Source organism: Caretta caretta, chromosome 3 (genome assembly GCF_965140235.1).
Source record: "Caretta caretta isolate rCarCar2 chromosome 3, rCarCar1.hap1, whole genome shotgun sequence".
In the NCBI taxonomy this organism is placed as follows: domain Eukaryota; kingdom Metazoa; phylum Chordata; order Testudines; family Cheloniidae; genus Caretta; species Caretta caretta.
In genome coordinates, this window is record NC_134208.1 from 189805685 (window position 1) to 189827456 (window position 21772).

At 40.5% G+C, this 21772-nt stretch overlaps 1 protein-coding gene across 46 annotated transcripts in view; it reads left to right on the plus strand.

Moving 5' to 3' along the window:
- LOC125633483 (uncharacterized) overlaps positions 1 to 21772 on the plus strand; it is a 786124-nt gene that overhangs the window by 559097 nt on the left and 205255 nt on the right. For 41 of the 46 annotated variants that reach the window (XR_012667838.1, XR_012667837.1, XR_012667812.1 and 38 more), the window contains one exon: positions 4997 to 5153. The exons of 1 other annotated variant lie outside the window; for it this stretch is intronic. The gene's annotated coding sequence lies outside the window, so the exon portion shown is untranslated. Of the gene's footprint in view, positions 1 to 4993; positions 5154 to 8806; positions 9357 to 21772 lie in introns of those variants that run through there. 4 more of the 46 variants (XR_012667817.1, XR_012667824.1, XR_012667808.1 and 1 more) reach the window with 2 other exon arrangements.

Consider the following 21772-nt stretch of genomic DNA (forward strand, 5'->3'; position numbering starts at 1 on the left):
TTCTTTCTTTCTTTCTTTCTTTCTTTCTTTCTTTCTTTCTTTTTGGCTGACTTCACCCCTTTTCTCCCTTTCCAGAGGGTCCTATAAAGAACAGAACTAAGGAAAGGGAAGGTGTGATGAAGCTTAGACAATAATGTTATTTTAAAGTTTGACTGCAACAGCTCCCTCAAAACAGACATTCTGCAACTTTAGTGCCTGCTGTCTTGGCCTTTTCTTTCTCTCCTCTTTGACTGGCAGTTCCTTACATCAGCTTTTCACCTGTATTCTTCTGCTTTCTGGTAGAGACTTTCCTAGCACAGCAATGGTAAGCAGCGGCACCAATTCAGATATTTCTTGGGGCAAGGAGGCAAATTCTGACTGCCCAGCCCCCCAGCAGCAACCCCGTTCCAGTCTCCACTCAGCCTCCTCCCACTCCCATAGGGACCACGGGTCTCCCTCGGCTGAGGAGTCTCCCCTCTTGCTTACCACACAGTGCGTGAGCTGGTGCTGCCTGGAGTCAAGTTCACAATGGACTCTCCTGTGCTCTGTAATATATTGTCTGGACAGAGGGGTAGCTGGGCCAGATTTGAGTGGTGTTGCAACCCCATGCTCCAGGTCACAACACTGCTCCATGAAATTTGGCCAAGCCACCATTCTATATGGATAGATGTGTGGCCAGGTCCAATTTCAGTAGTATTGAAAACACACAGCTGGAGTAATGCTCCAGACTCTGACAGAGTATTGATTTAGTATGAGACCACTGCTTAAAACTTTGAGCAAGTGCAAAACCTTTTTTTTTTTTTGGTGGTGGTGGGCGGGCTAATGGTACCACTGATGGTAGGACGTCTTTCTGTACTGGAGAATAGGCTTTATTCTGCTCATAACCAATTTCTTTGTCACTTTGGCATACGTTTCCACCATAGCTTAGGGAAGCATCCTGGACTAATAGATAGAACACTGGATGGAGAGCCAGAAGACCTGGGTTCTCTTTCTGACTCTACCACTGCTGGGTGACTTTGGACAAGTCACTTCACATCTCTATGCTTGTTTCCCTTTGTCTGTCCTGTCTATTTATTTTGGAAGTGTCCTCAGCCCCTCCCATGAGCTTTTCCTATCCAAGGGCATAGTCTAGAGTATTATTATTTTTATGTAATAATTTCATACATAGTATTTTAGACCCTTTCAGGACATACAAGAAGACAGTTTTTTGCTCCAAGACATTTAAATTCAAAGCCCCTGGTCCTGCCATTTGATGCACATGAGCAGACCCCTGCACCTGTGCTGAGTTGCACTGGCTTCAGCGGGTCTCTATGAAGGCACAGGGGGTTGTCTACATACATCTTACAGGAGGATCAGAGACTAACCAGACAACATACAGAAGAAGGGATGGGGACAAGTGGAGAAAAAGGCTAAAAACCAAATGATTGATGTGGGGTTCTTTATACCAAAGACTTTGTTGATGTGCAGTGTTTGTTCCTTAACTCTTGTTAAGGTTCTTAACTCTTGTTAATATTTGTTAAGGTTGTTTGGCACCTTTTATTATTTAGGTTTTATTTGGGGGTTGGGGGGGGGAGAAGGGATTAAATCATGCCCTCAGTTAACACCACTCTATAAACCCTATAGCTTTTCTCATTTCTTGCTTTTTGAGTCTTTAATATTACACAATTTATATGGAGGAAAGGATAATCTTAAAAGTACAGGATGTCCTTGGTTTAAGGCACAGACCTAGCACTCAGAAGATCTACTCAGCTCTACTCAGCCTTTCTGCGTGGTAATAGGTCAGTTTTTAAACTGGAGATAATACCTAGTATCCTGGTGGGTGGCTGTTGTAAGGCTGAACTCAATAAAGTTTGTAAAGTGCTTTGAGATCCTTTGTTATAGAAGTGTCAAGTACTATTATTGTTCTCAGTCACTTCATTCCCTTTCCACCTGCCTCGCCCAAGGACAGTTACTTGTTCAACCCACCCTTCATAGCTATTTTCATCAGCTCCATATCATGACATCAGTGGTTAGTCTAAGAAGACAACACTTTTCAAATCATATGGTCCAAGAAAACATTATGTGCCATTATGATCCTTGATACAAATGCCCTGAAAGTCTGTGAATTTATACTAGGGATGAACTTGGCCCTACCTTGTTACTGTGGTATGTAGAGTATTTGTTTGTCATGTGAAAATACAGGGCTAATACCAGTGGCTTTAAAATATATGTGTAACAAACACCTTTTGCTTTGGGAGAAATTCTGCATCCATTGAAGTCAATGGCAAAACTCTCTGATTTCAGTAGGGCTAGAATTTCACCGTGTGTGTGTATGTATGTGTGTGTCTTTCTAACCTGGTATATGGTATATTCCTCCACTTGAATATTATCCCATAAATACAAGGGTAGCACTTTTATAATGTCACTAGTAGCTAAAAGCCTCAGAATAGACAGACACAGCACAGATGACATCATAGTCTCTGGTATTTAATAATATTCAGAAAATGTATTGTTTCTATGTGGAGCACAGTAAGCAGGTCATCACAGCTCATCTTATATAAACTGCTTTTGTAAGACAAAGAGAACCCGCCATTACATTACATCCCTAGATTCTGTGGCTTAAAACTTATATGTTGGTCCAATAAATGGCATCAAATTATCTGTCTTATCCTTCTATTGAACGCAGAACACATGCTGCTACGAAACAAAAAGGACATGCATTTATTTTCAAGCATAGGATTTTGGAACCACTTGGGAAGAATATTCTTGATTGAGAACCAAAACATTCCATGATGCTTAACAAACCTGCAAATTGAAAAATCAACATCTGCCCTGTGTAGCAACAATAGTAGAAGGACCTATAGCCTGAAAAATTCAAAATATTCCTTAAATTATATTTTTGTGCATTTACAAAATTACTACTCTCTGAATCAAAAGTCTCAAGCTGTTTTTATCTGAGAGCATATGTTGTGTCGATAGACAATATCTCAGCCTGTAGTCGTACATGAAAAGCCCTGCTGCATAGCATAATGGACAGTCCTGCGAACAAGAAGCTGCATCTCAGTGAATGCTCCTATAATAATATTTTAAAATAAATGATATGCATCATTAAATCACTGAGGATGACTAACTCAATTTTAGAAAAACCACAACTCCTGCAATCACAGTTGCAGTTCTTATTTGAATATTTTAGCTTTTACCTGGGCAGCCAATAGAAGCTAGTGAAGCCATACTCTGCTTCATACAGATGAAGACACTACTCTGAAAGAAACAGGAAGGAACCTGTGATTATGTAGATACAGTAGCGTGGGCTAGATGTTTTTTTTTTTTTGTCATTTTTCTTATTTACATATCACAGGCGTTTCTTTACGAAGTTATTTTAAATAATTTATTAGATTGATCTCTTCAAAATTCTACCAAGGCTAGGGAAAAAAAAAATGTCTTCTAAACTTATTTAAAGGTTTGTGCTCAAGCAGGGCATTTACCTGCCTCACTGCTGATGTTCTAAAAATACCTCCATGTCCATACTATTATCCATTCTTCACGTCCAATTGCTCTGTTATGGTAATAGTCAGAAGCACACCATGTAGTAATTACTTACAGCTGACTTAAGAAAAGAATATTCAACTCCCCCACTGTTCCATGAGAAGGTCTTTATGCACTATTAACTCATTCCTGTTTATTAATACTCTACTGGTAATTCTGGCTGCTGCTTTTTAGGTTTGTAATAGGAGGACTATTAAACAGCAATTATTGACCATATGGGTTGGTGAATATTTGTTGTTGTTGTTTTTTTTTTATTATTAATCCTTTTAACTTCTTTTTAAGGAAGCCATATTACAACACAGTAAAAATGGCATTTCATCTGCCTGGGACTAAGAACCTTGGCAGTACTTCCCATTTAGAAAATTCAGATATATCAGAAGAAGCTGCAGAAATACAGAACAATTTAGAAAACATGAAAATCCTAAGAGGGAGGTACAGGGAAAACCTTTGTCTTCATTTTATGGCTGTGGGCATTTTGTTTTTTTTAGTTTTTCTCTGCCTTTTATTTTTTTTAAGATAAATAGAAATCTGAGTTTTTTTACTCATTACATCTGTTCTAGAATTTCCAAATTTTAAACTAATAAAACCCAAGCTAGAAAAAGTGCAAAATTATCAGACTTCTGGGTATTAGGCAGCTGCCTTTGTGAATGAGTCTGCCTAGTGAAAGGGTTCAGGAGGGACAAAATTATAGTAATTATGTCTCAAATAGCTGGGCTGGGGGAAAGTGGGTCTTTTTTACTGCAGTTCTTGCCTTTGGCCAGTAGCAGCAGTTATTCCTTCTGTAGTTTCCAGCATTTGCCTCTGTGCTTCTCCGGCTGTTCTTCACTCCTTCACTTCCCAACTTTCCAGAGATAGGGAGGTAGCCAGCTGTAGTCCAGTCAACTCTCTCACAGTTGGTGCTTCTCTCTTTTGCTGCCCCCCCAGGATGATGGAGAGAAGAGGAGCCAGCTGGGTTGGAAAGGAAGTGGTAACTATAAAGAGGGTGAAGCAGAGGAAGGAGGGAAAGGGGAGCCTTAAAGGGGATGGATGAAAAGGGATGAGCCTACAGTGAGAGAGTGGAAGGGGGAAGCTTGAGATGGGTAGCAAGAAAGAAAGAAGGGAGATACATCCATCAGAGGTACCAGAGAAGAGCGCCCAACATTAAACACATTTGCTGTGGTGGGTATTTGTGGGGAATTTATAGGCTATGTAGAGCCCCTATACACCACTTCTGAAAAGATGGTGACACTGCAGTTGAGACTGAGATTATTTAGAAGTTGAGAGAGGGCCTGGCAGCAGCAAATGAGGGATGGCATGGAGGAAGAAAGAGCCAGATGCAAAGGACAAAGTACATCACCAACCTCCCAATCTTGTAAATTGCTCTATATGAGTGGACCCCTGTGCCCATGCGGAGCCCCACTGAAGGCAAGAAGGAAAGTCATATTTTCAAGATGAAATAGTTTCAAAGGCAATTTCCTCAATTCTTCACTGACCCTATTTTTTCTCCTAGCAGAACATTTTCTTAGGGCTTGTCTTTACTACCGGGAGATCGACACTTCTACAATCGATGCAGCGGGTGACGATTTCGCGGGTCTAATGAAAACCCACTAAATCGATGGCAGAGCACTCTCTGGTTGACTCTGGTACTCCAGCTCCTCGGGAACAGTAAGGTAAGTCGAGCAGAAAGCGTGTCCCGTTGACGCAGCACAGTGAGGATACTAGGGTAATTCATGTAGCTGGAGTAGTGTAACATAGCTCAACTTTACCCCGGTAGTCTAGACAAGGCCGTGATCTCTTAATACTATTCCCAAAGTTTGGTAGAAGTTCTCATACCTGTGTGTGTTTGGCTTGGATTATGATTCTTTGCCATATCATTCTGGTCTCCTGAGCTGATGACCCAAACCAACTCAATATAGGAAAAAAAACCAGAGGGCATAGTTGTTTCTGATCATCATTACATCATACATTTTCCAAAACTAAAATAACTAGTGTCAAAATAAAAAGTTTAATAGATTAAAAAAAGGTCAATTTTGAATCTGTTGTTGTTTCACTGCCAATGAAACAATCTATTGTTTTCCTATTATAAATTTGCATCTGTCATTGTTTTATGAGTTAAAAATGCTTTTTTTGGTATCTCAGCTAGGTAACATGCAGAATAACTTAGAAAATAAATTAGAAAGCCTGTTAGATGTGATGTCAGCTCTGAAACTGCTTCTAACCTAAATTGTAATGTAGATGAGTTAAATTGTCAACGTTTACCTCTAGTCTTGTCAAGATACAGAGATGTTTTAGTGTGATCAAATAGATTTCAGGGAAGTGTGGACTTACACAAAGCCATGCTAAAAATAATTACTGGGGGTAAAAAATAAAATCTGTCTAGTCTCTATGCTATTAAAGCAGGATAATTTTTTTTTAATTCAGCCTGGGTCTATGATAGCAGAACACCAACCTGTTGTTCACATTAAAAATAACAGTTTTGTGAAACCTGTGCATTCCTTTGTTCTCTGTTGCTGCCTGGATCTACATTGCAAAATCAGTGCGTGGCCCGAATGGCTGTTATGCCAGAAGTATTACCTTCTCAAGCAGTTATTCCTCTGAAGTGGTATATCTCATCATAACACCAGTGTTCCACAGCATGCACTGCCTGCCTGATGGATTCTGTGTGCAGTTTAAGATGCTGTGTTTTGGTCTATAACACCCTAAGTGGCTTGGACCTGCCTCTCCCCAGGTGAAATCCTGGCCACACTGAAGTCAATGGAAGATTGCTATTGACCTCAGTGGAGGTGTTTGAGCTGGAGCTCCCTTGCTGTAGAAAATAGAGATCTGGCAGAAAGGTTAGGACTCCTTGATTAGGGAACTTGCTCCACTCTGGCTCTGAAAGAGCCTGGATTTCTTGGGCTTAGCAGAGTGCTTTAAATATAATCTATTTTGTAGTGCTTTTGGGGAGGGCTGAGGGTATGAGTGTAGGGGTGCATGTTTTGCTGTTTTGAGACAGTTGTTAGTTAAGCGAAGTGAATGGAGCCTCTGCCATGTTAATGGGTGGTTCTTCCTTGTAGCGGATGGTGTTTAAAATCTTTGTTTGGATGGATAGATGTCATTTCAGTTTCTAAATGAATAAATGGAAATCTGGAGTGAACTAGCCCATGAGGTACTCTACTGCTTCAGCAAGCCCCAGAGTGCAGGCCACATGCAAAATTTACATTCAGATTGGTGTCAGAGCCTATCAAAGAGACTGTCACACTGCTGGGCTTAGGTGCTTAATGCCATACATTGTAGGTTTCTGTGGCGGGGGCCTTATTCCCAAACCCAAAACAAGATTTTGGTTCATTTCAATTAAATGGTCCGTTCCCTCCTCCCTAATTTGAACCTGGCCCAAAACATTCAACAGTATTCTTTAAAAGACACTGGGAAATTATATTTTTGCAAGATAAAATTACAGCAGATAAATGACAGTGTCACTGACATGTTACTTAATCACGTTGGTAGATTAGTTGCATGTAGTATTCTAAGTGAAACTGTAGGGTAGCACCAAGCCTTGCCCATGCCAAAGGAAAACTGGTGTGCTCGTGATCAGCTGTTCTGGTTGTTGCAGGGAAGAGATTAGAGCAGTGCTTCTTTGTCAGTTCATCTCTTTAACTAATAATGTATTATTTATTACAAGGCTTTAGTTTCTTAAATCTGTCTTCTTTTTTCTTTTAAAGATATCGCTTACTGTTTGATCTATCGTCTGCAAATGTATACAGGGGCTGCAGCACAAGCTACATTTTTTAATGTCATCCAGTTTTATCTAATTCTGCATTTTATGTTCTCAGGGCTGGTTCAAGCACATCTGGGGTCCCCTGCAGCCCAGCACATCAGGGGCCTTCCACTTCTGTCATCATTTATTTTTCCCTTCCCCTGTATAACCAGACATAAAGGATTAGTGTGAAATTAAAACTCAGATCTATGTAAAAATGCTGCAGCTCACCTAGGCTTTTAGTATTTTGCGCACACACACACACACACACACACACACACACACACACAACTTCACCCTTACCGAGTCTGCCTGCCACACAAGCCCAGTCTCCTTCGCTGCCCTCCCCACACACAGCACCCAATCTCCATCACTCTCAGTGCACTCAATGTACAGATTACTGTCTCTTCAGGAACCAGACCCTTTCACCCTCTTCCCACAGGACTAGGTTTGGAAGACGAGCAGGAGCAGCCCTCGGAGATCTCTTTCCAGATCTCCTCCTTGTATCCCAGGGTTTCTTGTCTTCCTCTTGGTCATATGCAAGGAAAGTGCTCTTCTTTCCTGTACCTGTCCCAGGGAGTGAGGCAAGCTGGGAGTTCAGCCAGCTGCCAGGGAGCCAGCATTTAGTGCAGGCCCCAGATGTGTTTTTCTCCTTTCTCTTTGGGGGCCCAGGGTAAGCGCCTCCCTGCCAGCTGGTGACATGCTGGAGAAGGAGAAGACATGCTGGAGAGGGAGAAGACAGAGTGGGGAATTCAGGCTATTCAGCAATGCATCCAGATAAAGACTGTTTCCTCCTGGCAGGTAGTGGTGGAGGCCTGACTGCAAGGCAGAGAGGGGTGCTTCTCTCATGTTCCTAGTCTGCTGTTTTTGAAGGAGGAGGGAGAACTGGAAGAAGCTGCCACAGTGAGATCCCAACCTGAAATGTCAGGTCCGACAGCCTGTCATAAACTAGCCAATCCAAAAACAGTTTTTAATGCCAGCTACAAAATATAAGCAACTTTTTCATGGCATTTTTGTCTTCTGTGTGATTTTGCATATCAGAAGTGATGTGTCCAAGGAAGCAGACAAAATAAGAACATATTTCCATCAGAAGTACAGATCAGAGTGAGTCAGAGTGAATGGAATAGGATGGGAAAGAAGGGAATTGTGTATCCTCTACAACTGCTGCCCTGTATTCTGGGCACCAAGTCTGCATATTTGAATCTAGAATGCTGTATTCTGTGTATATAAGATTTTTGAACTATAGATGTACAATCCTTTTTCATGCAATAGCACACTTATAGAGTGAGAGTGAAATAAGCACTGAATATGTGACCTGCAAGGGAAATGGAGGATTTCAGTTTATGTGGCAAAAATTGTGGAAGGAAAAAGGCACTTTTTAAAATTGATCTACCCATCCTGTGCTAAATATCCAAATGTTCTGTGGGATAACTGTAACTCCTAGTGATGGCCTTTAAAACATAGTCAGTATTGGATCTGTGGGTCTCCTTTAAAGAGGTTTGTTTGGGAAGATCTACTACTTTCTCTCATTCCCTTGTCATTTGACTCTGCCCTCATCAGTGCTATTACTGTTCTGACAATCAACAGGGACCGCGGCATGCAGCATTAGATCTGCTCATGGGAGAGCAGGCGAGACAGTGTCTTAAAACTGGGACATCTGGTGGTTCTACTATTAAGCGTAAGTGGAGAGCACTAGTTAAAGTACGGGTTCAGTACTGTTTGGGAATCGCATGACTAAACAGCATTTGGTGGATCGTAAAATGCAGTTGTAAAAAAAAGTCAGTTTTACCACAAAACCACCTTCTCGCCTCCCCCCACCATCCCCCACCAAAAAAACAACAAAATTTCAAGTAGCAAGTGAGCTCATGAAAACAGCAAAATTAAACTGGATTCCAATTAGTAAAGGAATGTCAATGCAAGGCAGAGATAACTTTGGGGGAGCTAGTATTATGTGTGAATTCTTGTATTTGATCATGAATATGTAGGGACAGCCTTTCAATAAAAAGAAAGAGTTCTGGTAGGAAAGGTGGATTGTAAAAACAAAACAAAACCTCCCCCGCCCCCCTCATGCTCTCTCTCATATCGAACAAAAATACTTGCTATGCAGTTTGCAATCTGGACAGCAAAACCAGCATGTCTTTGCTCAATTCTTCTAAATGTAATCTGAGTACATTCCATTAAAAATTAGGTTGTCTCATCACCTGAACTTGAGATAAAAAGTAATAAAGTAAGTATATTAAATGAAAATGTAGTAATTAGACCAAAAGTTGTGTTGGTTCATGAGTATCAGTGAAAGTGCCTTTATATTTACCTCACTGTAACTGGAAAGGCATACTACTATGCTTTAATTTGACCAAACCGTAGTATGCAGCTTGTTATAAGCTCTGCATGACTTTTATTGCCTTGAAGATGAAAGATCTAAAGTTCCTTTATAAACTGACATCCAGTCTTTGCTGACCCACTGAAATAATATTGTACATCACATATGCAAAACGGACAACATATGCAATATTCCTCCAGATTTAGCCACTTTTGTGTGTAAAAGCCAGAACCTGAAACGTGTTTTCATAATTTGTTTAATAGATGCTTAAGTTACTTTAATATGATTGTTTTCTGTGCTCCAAAAGTAGAATTATTTCTTTTATTAGGTCAACATTAAAGATGGAAGTAGGAACATACGGTGGCACCATCTTGTCTCTGCAGCAAACATTGGCTTTAAAATGTTGTGCAAGGAATTAAGAAGAAACCGCACCGAGAGAAAAGTTCAGTGCTTTAGCAGAGAGTAAATGTTCCACTATTCTACATTCCTCTGCAAGTTGCCTATGTCACTTTTAGTCAAGTATTAAACCTCTTTTATTTCACTGAAAGTCTTTTTTAAAACAAATGGACTTGACAAATAGTGTACTTTTGAAATCCTGTTGCAGCAGTTCCACTATGAATTACCATGTCCATTCAAGACTTTTTCCCTTTCTTCCACATGTTTTTTTCTTCTTTCTGTCCTTTCTAGATCTGAAAGAAACATGCCTGGCTTTAGTTTGCATGCATTTTGATAAACTTTTGCAGTGAATTTTGTTTTTACAGTTTAGCAACAGCCAACTGCACCCAAGTTTTCAGTTTCTGAATTACAAAAAATGGGAAAACTTGGGCAAATTGAGAAGTTTGGCAGAATATGTTGCTAACTCCATGAACATCAACAGGCTTGTGGTAAAACTTGCCATTTTTCATTGATCATTTTGCTGCTTTTTAGAGAGAGCCCTGCCCCACAAATATTGTCAAAAACGTTTTTTTTTTTTAAGTGATATTGCTCATCAGAATATAACAGAGATGAAATTGTGTGTGTGTGTGTGTGTGTGTGTGTGTTTATCTTTGGGATCTTTTTCTTGGTTAATACCTGATCATACAACCAAAACTTGACTTGTACTATTTCCACTCTAAACAGGCAGTAGTAGAAGGGCATTTCTTTACATCAAACATATAGCTGGAGAGAGAACTGATATCAGCAAAGTTGGTTTTGAGAGTAAGGGGAAAACAAATGCTGGAGGATTAAAGGACTGCTCTGGTAGCAGTCCATGCCCTGGGTGGGTGAGGGAACCTGCTGGCTTCCTCCTCTGTGGCTCCTGTATGAGGAGCTAACATCTATGGTCCTCTCTCAACAAGAAGTCAGGAGATAGAGCCACAGAGTCAGCCCGATACTGGTGAGTTCAGGGAGTGTGGTGCACATGAGATGAAAATGAGATTGTCTCTGAGGACAGTAGTTGGGAAAATAAGTTCCTTCAGCTTAGGGCAATAAAGCACAATCTCAGGAACTATTATTTTCCTTAGAGAAATATTGTCCTCAGAGCCTGTCAGTATTTGTATTATATTAACTTTTAATGGGCTGCAAAGATCTCAGTTTTATGTAAACTCTGTACATAGGTCACTAAAGTAAGTTTACAAATACTGGATTTCAAACTACATAAGAATCACTTCTGGGGGACATGTTTTGTTTTGTTTTCTATCTAGAAAGATTAGTTTACGTCTTGTGAAATGAATACATATGTAGTCAGAACTCTTGTATATCACAGACCATAGAATTTCATCATGAAAGCATGTCTGTATAACTAGGTTCTTATACCATGCCCATTACTGTAGTATCTGAGCAATTCTCCTCTAGCAGGATAGGGTGAAGCCAATGGGTTTTATCCTGCAGGAGTAGGGAGGGGACTCTATTTTACAAGTAGACAGCTCTCTTTGCAGGCAGTGCTACAGACAAGGAGAGCTGCAAAAAGCAACTTCCAGCTAAGATCAGCTTAACTCATCTCCTAATGCCTCAGTTCCTTTTGATTTGTCAGGTAGAGCTGCAGTTTAGACATGGCTTAGTCTCAGCTGTATTAACATGGATGGTGCCCATGCAGAGACAGATGGTGTCCAGATTTCTGCCTCTCTCTTACCTTCACATGCAAGGGATATCAGCAGCCTCTCCCTCCCCCCTTGTACTGCTGAGCCACTTGCTGCCACTGCTTGACTGAGCTAGGAAAATGCCCTCTCCTTGTCTCCACATTCACGGTGGTGATCTCTCTTAAGGAAGAACCCCAGGTTCAGACCCAGTCAGCAGGATTAGCCAGGGTATATGGACAGAGCTGCAGAACCCATGCAAAGGGACAACTTTTCTTCATCAATGGCTATCTGCCGGGGCCGAGCCTCAGAATCTCCAGAGAATCTTCAGGGTTTTGGGTCCAGAGACAAGGTTTCTTTCCCACTCTTATGACTAATGAATGCATAAGAAAATCCACAATGGGGGAACCTAACATGGTGGTTTTTTGGCCATTGCATATGTATCTACATGGAGGTGTGATTGGAATCTATCAGCTGCAGTCTTATGCCCTTGGCTCCAGGGTCTCCTCGCTGCTCCTGCAAGATAAAGCTCATTGGCTTCGCTCCTGTCCTGCTAGACGAGAATTGCTCAGACACAATAGTAATGGGCATGGTATAAGAGCCTAGTTATACCGACATGCTTTCATGATGAAATTCTATGGCTTGTGATATGCAAGATGTCTGACTAAATGATCTAATGGTCTCTTCTGGCTTTACAATCTATGAAATGGTCACTCCACGTTTTGCTTATCTCCTCTTGGCCCTCACTCGGACTTCTTCAGATCTCGTCATCTCCCACTGAAAGAACCTTCCAAAACAGTTGCCCCTAGAATGAGCCACTGACAAATTCTCCAATGTTAATGTCAGCATTGACCATTACTAACTCTTCATCTTGCTATTCTTTAGCTCTAAATTGACTGCCCAGCAGAGGAAAGGAGGGTAGAGATTGAAATGGCTGTCAGAGGCCGTCCACTTTGTCCCTCACCAGCCTTACATTTACAACATATAACATAGAAACTCAAACCTCAAACATGCCTGATTGCATTGGGAAATGACACTCCTTCTGAAATTCCCCCACATCTTCTTATAGTGCCCCCCACCATCTGTGCTAATGTTATATATGTTAGTTTTTGTTCATTCTTCTTTGTGTGATTGTCATTTTGATTCTACTCTTGATAAATGAGTAGAATCAAATGAGTAGAGTAGAATCAAATGATAAATGAGCCCCATGTGTGTGAGATGATCAGGTTCTTTTGGGAAGCAATGTCCTTCTACTAACTTTGAAACAACCTAGAGTTTTTATTGGTTCTGTAATGGTACATCTAACAGTGATATTTGCACATCACCCTCCTGTCCAGGGCCACACTGTATTTTCTCACTCTGGATTGTTTAAGGGCCTTATTCATGTTTTTTTCTCCAGTTTGGGAGCCCCTTGCTGCTTGGTACCCCAATATAGTATTCACAGGGTCATAGGTCTCTGCTTTGAGCCCTTAGTAACCTGTTCCTTATACCACATGTCAATAAAGTATTTTTAGTAGCCGTTATGGTATCTTGATGGCTACGGTAGATTCAGGGCCTCATGGTGGTCTCCCTTATTAAGTGTTTCATGAGGACTGGGTTACTATCAGGGCCACATCCCAAATTCCTGCCCAGTGTTGTTTCAAAGTTCCAAATGAATCCATTTATTCATCTTCCAGTTTTACTCCTCAAAGTTTGCTCAATCCAAGGGGAAAATAAACTTCATACACTTGCTGTAGTAAGGGCATTGCCATATTACCTGAACAGAATACAATCATTCTGGTACACACCTAGACTGTTTGTGGTCTGTGCTGATCAGGTCAAGGGTCAGGCAATATCCTCACAGAGATTATCAAATGTGATCTCCAGCAATACAATAATATGTTACGAGCTAACCAGGCTGACCACTTTAGAGCACATTGCACGAGAGCCCAGACAACCTTTGCTGCTTGTTTGGAGAATGTCCCCATTTCTGAAATGTGGAAGGCAGTGATGTGGAGCTCAGTCCAGACATTTACAAGACACTTTTCCTTAGTAGAGGATTCCACGCTGGATGTCCATTTTGGTAGGGCTGTCCTGCAGTCATTGTTTAATTAGGACTAAGTATTCAGCTCCAAGCAAACAGAAAACATTTTTGTTTGCATTGTTGTTCTAGCCCTTTTGGTCCCATGATATGCGAGAGACAAGGTGGGTGAGGTAATATCTGTTACTGGAACAACTTCTGCTGGTGGAAGAGACAAGGTTTCAAGTTTCACAGAGCTCTTCTTCAGGTCCAGAAAAGGTAACCAGAGTGTCACAGCTAAATACAAGGTGGGACAGATTGTTAAACATAAGGGAGTAACACATGATGCAAGAAACCACTTAAAATGAAGAGGGCAATTAACACCTCTGCAGTCTAAGGACAAAAGACAAATTGTTGTAATGAGCTATACAACAATGAGGAGTGCTTGTGGCATTTTAGAGACTAACACATTTATTTGGGCATAAGCTTTTGTAGGGTTATAGCCCATGAAAGCTTATGCCCTAATAAATGTGTTAGTCTCTAAGGTTCCACAAGGACTCATTGTTTTTGTTGAGACCATGATTTTTAGTGTGTAGCCTGGTTCTGAATTTAAGTTTCCAAGCTCAACTTTTGGAGGTGGTATACAGGTTTCCTCTGAGGATGAGGACTGATAGGTCAGCTATGGAATTATCATTTCTGAAAAGTGTTCACCCATGTGCCCATGAGCTGCCTTTCTTCCACACTACTGTGGTGTCTTACTCCTCTGGGATTCTGTATTGGTGAAGAAACTGAGGGACAGTTGAGGCTGCTCCACTCTTTATGTCTTCCGGTGGGGACAGGGAGTGAAGATATCTGGTATCCATACAAGATCAAAATAATACTGGCCAAAATAATTTGATAATCTGATCTTGCATACATTGGGTGTTTGAGAATCAGGAGGGGAATCCATGTGGACATCACAGCTCTGAGAACTACAATTACTGTAGGTAAATATCCATTCTTTGTTGTTATTTCTTTTATCCCCCCTCTTTTTTCCCCCTCACAAAAGGTAATTAGGCCATAAACAGAGGTCTGACAACTAATTTTATTTGCAGCAAAATTAATACATAAGAAATCAGATAATTTTAGTGGAGCAAAATTTAAAAATATATATTTTAATGATATTTCAAACATACCAAATCTCATTTCTCCCCTCCCCACTATAACTCTATAGACTTTTCTACTTCAGGATGCATAGAAACATTTGCTAATTTTAGTAAACAAATGTTCCCTGATTGTTCAGCAAAAAGAAAAGGAATACTTGTGGCCCCTTAGAGACTAACCAATTTATTTGAGCATAAGCTTTTGGAGCTGTAGCTCACGAAAGCTCATGCTCAAATAAATTGGTTAGTCTCTAAGGGCCACAAGTACTCCTTTTCTTTTTGCGAATACAGATTAACACGGCTGCTACTCTGAAACCTGATTGTTTAGCAGGCCCTACTGGTCTCGATCCATGGTGAAAAGTTCTTTTTCTTTCTTTCTTCTGTTCTCTGGCTCCCTTCAGAGAGGGAATGATCTGAGGGAAAAGACATTGCCTTTTCTACAGCTAAATTTTCATTGACATTAATAGGAGTCAGGTGGCCAAATCCCTGCACACAGCTTTGAAAATTTAAGGTTTAGTGTTTTTTCTGGACAGATTCTTACATTGCCAGAGTTCTGAATCATCTGAAAAGTTATTAAATATGCAACTATACAATGTCAGCAGTGCCTAGAGAATTGATCTTGTCTTCAAAAAAACTATAACCCTAAAGTATTGATTGGTTAAAAGGTAGCTGATAAAGAATAAGGCAGCATCTCAGCAGATTACTCTAATCAAATGAAAAGAATATTAACAGGGCTAGTCACTGTTCTGATAATGTTTGGTTTGAAATTCAGAGACCTTGACTAAAGTTGTGTTTCATTCATTTTGAATATTTCCGCTAGACATTTAAATTACAGGAGAGAAAGAGAAAAACTATCAGAACCTAAAATACATTTTAGGGAATGAATTTAGGAAGTTTCCATTTGTAGAAAAATGTGCATGGTACAGTATGGTAAACAGTTAGAACTTTTCATAATCTTTATATAGTATGCGCAGTAGTCAGCCATTAGGGCCCCGATTCAACAATGGACATAAGTGCATGCATAACATTGATGCATGCATAAGTGATGCATCCGATGAAGTGAGCTGTAGCTCACGAAAGCTTATGCTCAGATAAATTGGTTAGTCTCTAAGGTGCCACAAGTCCTCCTTTTCTTTTTGCAAACATTGAACATGTGAGTAATCCCATGCAAGTCAATGGGACTACTCATGTGCATAAAGTTACATGTGTATTTAAGTACTTTGCTGATTTGGACTCCAGGGTGGCACAAAACCCAACATTTTCATTTGCAGGGGCTTGTTTTAAATCTTTTTTTCCCCCTGTTTTTAGAAGGTCACAGCTCCAGAAAATGTGTTTGAAAAGAAGCCAAAAACTCAAAGCAAAAAGCACCTGAAATCAGATTGTTTTGCCTGGTTGGGGATCAAACCCATTAAAGTGTGGATAATTTCTGCTTATGTGGCCTTCATCGCCAGAGTCCAACTGCCTCACCAACAGTAATGACATTATCTTTGCAATGTTCCTGTGGGGTAGGGAAGTACTAATATCCCCATCTTATTGCGGGGGAGGGGAAAGCACAGATGGATTAAGGGTCTGATTCTGATACCCTGGGCCTGGCTTGGTAACAGGGCTGGCTCCAGGCCCCAGCCTTCCAAACAGGTGCTTGGGGTGGCATTCAGAATGGGGCGGCAGTCCGTGTCCCGTGGCGGCGATTCAGCGTCAGCTCCACCGCTCTGCCCATCACAGTGGCTTTTGGGCAGCAGCTCCACCGCTCTTCCGGGGGCGGCGGCAGTTTGGTGGCAGCTGTTGCAGCTGTGGCAATTTGGCAGCAACTGCTTGGGGTGGCAAAATTGGTAGAGCCGCCCCTGCTTGGTAACGCCTTACTCCATGAGTATTCCTGTTGACTTCAACGTGATGACTCTTGGAGTAAAACCTACTACACGGTATGAGAAAGGGCATTAGAATCTAACCTTAGATGACTTGATCAAGGTCACGGAAGATGTGTGTGACAGAGCTGTTAATTGAACCGTTGGATCTCTTGAATCCAGTCCATGGCCATAAGTCTATCCTTCCACTCAAAGCCACCACTAAAGCCTCAACTTGGCCCTCGTTTGCTCAAAAACTGGCCCAGCCTTGTCTGAAACTCCAAACAGGTTTGCTGGTTTTGACTTTGTCAGCAACATTTTGCACAGCTCTGAAGGCCATCGACCTTATACAATATTCTGTAGAGTGAGCTATTGTGAAATATCACTTGGAAAAGGACAACTCTTGTGCCGGGTCTCCAGTGTGTTGCAGATAGTTTCCTCCAGCCAAGGCTGAGTTGTGGTTTATTCTGTTTAGAGAATTTTCTATTGAATGACAGCTAAGCCAGGATTGAGCTAATACACCATGTCCTAAGATATTGAAGTCAGAGAGGGAGAGAGAGAGAGTAGTACAGGATAATGGATTCATTTTCATCAGTCATGGAGGATACTATTAAATCACTAACTCTTATTGAAACAATGTGTGTTCCATTAATAACCACTGCAACTTCATAACCTTTCCTACTTAGGAAGTCTGAACTGCTTGTAAAAGGTGAAGAAAAGGTTTTGGAATTGAAACTAATTGCCATGTAGTTGGTTTGTTTTTGTTTTGTTTTTTTAATTGCGCTGAATTTTAAGGCACAGTGTAGAAATGCAGTCTGAAAAGTTTGTATTAGTGCTGTAGACAAACTTGGAATTAAAATCAAGAACAATCTGAAATGTTGGGTTGCTCCACTTTTAAAAATAAGTTCCCTTCTCATTTGCAATTAAAATGTTTGGAATTTGCATAAAATGTGTGAAATCAGAGATAATTGAAATACAGTAGCTATAAATGTGTCTGCACCATTTGAAAAATAAATAAAATGTCCACTAAAAGGGTGCTAAAGCCGTACCCCCATCTCTTGTTTCTCACATTTGGCTCTCTGGTATTTTTCACACTTTTATAGCTAATTTTTATTGCAAAACAATATGTTACATTTGTAGCAGTTGTGGGAATGCAGAATAGCCCCTGGCAGTTTTGTAAAAAATGGAATGTTAGGAACACATTTAGAAGAATACAGTTTTCAATTTCATCCACAGCACTGGTGTCATGGAATCACATTACGTGTGATCTAACTGAAAAAGAAAGAAAGAAAGAAAGAAAGAAAGAAAGAAAGAAAGATCAAATGTTAAGGAAAATACTTTAAATAAATGTTCCATCCTCATTTTATTCCCTTTCTCATATTTTTGATGAGACCCCCCCCCCCCCCGAAACATCCCCTGAGGGACTGCAGTTAGAGCCAGAACCCAGGTCAGAGCTGTTAAAAGCCCATGTTTAAAGTGCCGCAGCTGAGAGTTAATCCTGGAAAACTTGTTTCTGTTATATGGCATAAATAAAGGGTACCCCACTGGAAAGTGCTACTGCACCTTTGTTTGGATGGGAGAAAGAAATCTCTGCTGAAGAACATAAACTTTTGGGGCTAACTCACCAGTGCAGTGTACAGCACCTTCGCAGAGATGTAGAGTTAACAGAACAGTGTTCAGCCTGAGCACCACGGAATGAATGCCACAGCTATATTGGTTAGTCTCTAAGGTGCCACAAGTACTCCTTTTCTTTTTGCGAATACAGACTAACACGGCTGTTCCTCTGAAAGCTATATTTTGTGTAACTCAAAGCACTGTCTCCAACATGTACCTCGGCGGACAGTTTTTTCCCCTTTTCATTCTGTAGGCCAAAGCTATTTGGATCTTTTACGCCCTCCAAGCTGATGGCTATTTTAGCAGCTAATATAAATGTATCTTCAGTCAGACAGCAGGGTGCATTCTTCCCTAAGCGGCACCATCTCCTTCCCATACTTTGAGCTCTGCTGGCCCAGCACTTGAGCATTCTTTGTTTTCTTGGCTGCAGAGCAAAGTGCTCCTGATATGCAACCAAGTTGGCGCAAGAGACTGTATCTTTCACAGATAATAGAACTGGAAGGAAGGACCTCTATCATATTGCCAAATTATACCTTATTAGCATGTGCACTAGTGAATGCTTAACACTGGAATGTATATGACTATCTTACCGTACAAATGAATCATGCAAATATTTCTGTAACTCCAATCTTGGAACTCAAAAAATGTTATTCACATAATGTCTCGTGCCTCTTTTTTTGTGAAATTATACTCTGATGTCTTGTCATTTTCGATGCTGTGCACTGTTTCTGTTACCGGGGAACACCAATCAACTTCAAAAGAAGTTGCTTTGGTATAGAAATGGACAGCTATTCAAATACTCCGCATCTAAGAAAAACAGCAACAGAACCAAAACCAAAGACAAAAAACCACCACTGCATTTTGATGTAATTTCACACAATACTGAATCAGGAGACCTGGGTGAAGGTTGCTGCACCAATCTGTCAGTATTCCCAATCCTGGAATATCATTTCTGGAACCAGTACTTTCTGGAGGTGTTCCTTGTGGAAGAAAATCATGCCAAAGCAAAAGTGTTCCCATGCAGGTACTGTACTGCAGGCAAAGGAAAGAGTTATTTTAACACCTGGGCCTCCTTCAGCTGTCTACCTAGTCTCTGATACAATCAGGCACAGGAACCTTGTTACACTCACAATTTGGCATCTAAATGATGCTATATAAAAATAAGATGAATGTGCTCAGAGCTCTTTTATCTCGACCCTACATCCCAGTAGCAGAAATGCTGATGTGCACTGGACTGAATTGAGGACTTCACAACAAACCTTCCATGGTTCTTGTCTTTTGAAATAAGGCTTGCTAGAGTGCGGTAGACTTTCAGCATGGTTTTGCACAGCCCTGAAAAATTAAGAGCTAGATTGTACTGCCCTCAACTCATGGCAATGATTTAAAGTCCACAAAGTCACCCTGCCCCATGAGGAGCACTGGAGGGACTGTGTTTCAGGCTGACACAATCGCTCTGGGACCACTTTTTGTGCATGGGGCAAAGCAAGGATAGGACCATGGTCGCACATCCTCTTTGCACCCTCTACAGCCCTTTTTTAGAGTGGTGCCCCTTAAGGTGGAGCGGAAGTGAGCAGTCCTAGTACTGTTCAGGTTGCACAACTATGACACTATGTAAATAATAACAGCCAGCTGCCATTATATAATAACTGCTTTGGCAGGTGGGGCAGAATGAGACAAGGGAGTGAAAGCTGGTGCTGAAATATTCAGTGGTTGATTAGATAAAACTCTGAAGAGACCAGTGTAGATGATAATCCTGCATTTAGTGTAGGGGGATTCATCAAGCAATCACCATGTTCCTATCCAACCCTATCATCTCTGAGTCAAGGTACCGGAATGCAAAGGCAGTGCAGAAAGCTGAAACACAGAACCCCAACACAGAGCTCTTCCACTGGTTTCTATGATGGTCTCCTCTCCCTCATCCCTTTAATTTCTGCTAAATTTAATGTCCCACAGGGGCCAGAAGTCTGAGTGATCAAGTACAGAAACTGTCTCTCTTTCATAGATAGAAGACTAGGCTAGTCTAAACTTACTGACCTGCAAAATTGATCATTTCAAGAGCCTTTAGTAGCACACAAAACTTCAAGCAGAGAACCCAAGGCATTTCCTTTCATCAACCTGGTTCTAATTTGATCAAAGCACTAAAAAAAAAATTCAACCCACCTTATTTCCTGTCCAGCTCTTTTATACTTTACAGCATATTGGATATCCATCTCCTCTCCCTGAATTTTAAGAAACAACTAGTTGTATAATTGGACCAACAGTTGCCAATCACTCCAGCATAACATTACATTATTATTAAGCAGCCTCTAATTTTGCAGCTCTTTTTTTACTACGAATGTGATTATATTATCCCTGTGTACACATTAAGACAATCAGATGGTCCCCTTAAGGAAAATAAGGGTTCAAATAACACCAGCAGGATAGGTAGACCAACAGAACTGAGGGTTCACCCTTGTTGCAACCTTATTGCCTTATGGCATGCTAGCAGAAGGGAGGCATGGAGTACTATCAGTGTGGTGCTTCTATCAGTCCTACTAGCAAATCAGAATATTACTGCAGTAATGAAGCTGACCATATTTATGTGCTCATGCACAGTAGACACCAAATTTATTTTCTGGTCCCAAATCCTAATGGCTCTAATGAGCATTTTGTAACATATATTGATTCAAAGCAAGACAAAACCAAAATTCTGCCCCAGAACAACCCACTGTGTATACGGCATGTGCGATACACCATGCTGCTTCACTGTGCAATTATAATGTATGTGTGTAACAACAGCAGACACTATTTCATTTCAATAATTTATACAATTATATAGGATTGTTAAAAATGCAAATAATGTTTTTCTCCCCTATGCATGAGACGTAACAATGTTCTTTGAAAGACCTTGAATCTTGTCTGAGTAGCATCTCCATAAATAAAACTGAGTGACAATCTTTTAGAAAACACCATGTTTTATACCATTAATTCACAGATAAGCATTGTTAGTCAAATAAGCATTTAATTCCCAATAGCCTGAATATTTCAATACCTAGCAGCAAACAAATAAATAGAATATGCACAATGGCAAACAAATTATAGAAAATATTCCATAGAGTTGACATTTGAACTCATCACCTCCTAGGTAAAGGTGAACGACTATTAATGTAATTTCATTATTCTGAGGACCATTTTTTTGTTTGCATGCAATTCATTCCCCAATGTAGTCTCTTGAAAGAATTAAATCAGTAAAATGTAGCTTAAGCAATAATATTAATATAAAGAGAAAGCAATACGTTTTCTTTTGTTTATTGACCCCTCCAAGCGCACGCATTGGTGGCACATACCTGTTTGCTTGACTATGTAACATAAAAAATAAACCAGTTTATCCTGAGCATTCTCATTTTTTGACTTTCTGGAAAAGCATAGGAGCAAAATATAGCTCTGAACAGTTGACTGTAATTAAAATCTTTTAACAAATTGCAGAATAAGTGAGAAAATTCAGCGGAAGGGACTTCTGGATTCGGATATGTGTGTTTGTTTTTAAGTAATCATGGATTATTTTTAGTAGTAGTAGTAGTATTTTATTTACTCCATTCAATTT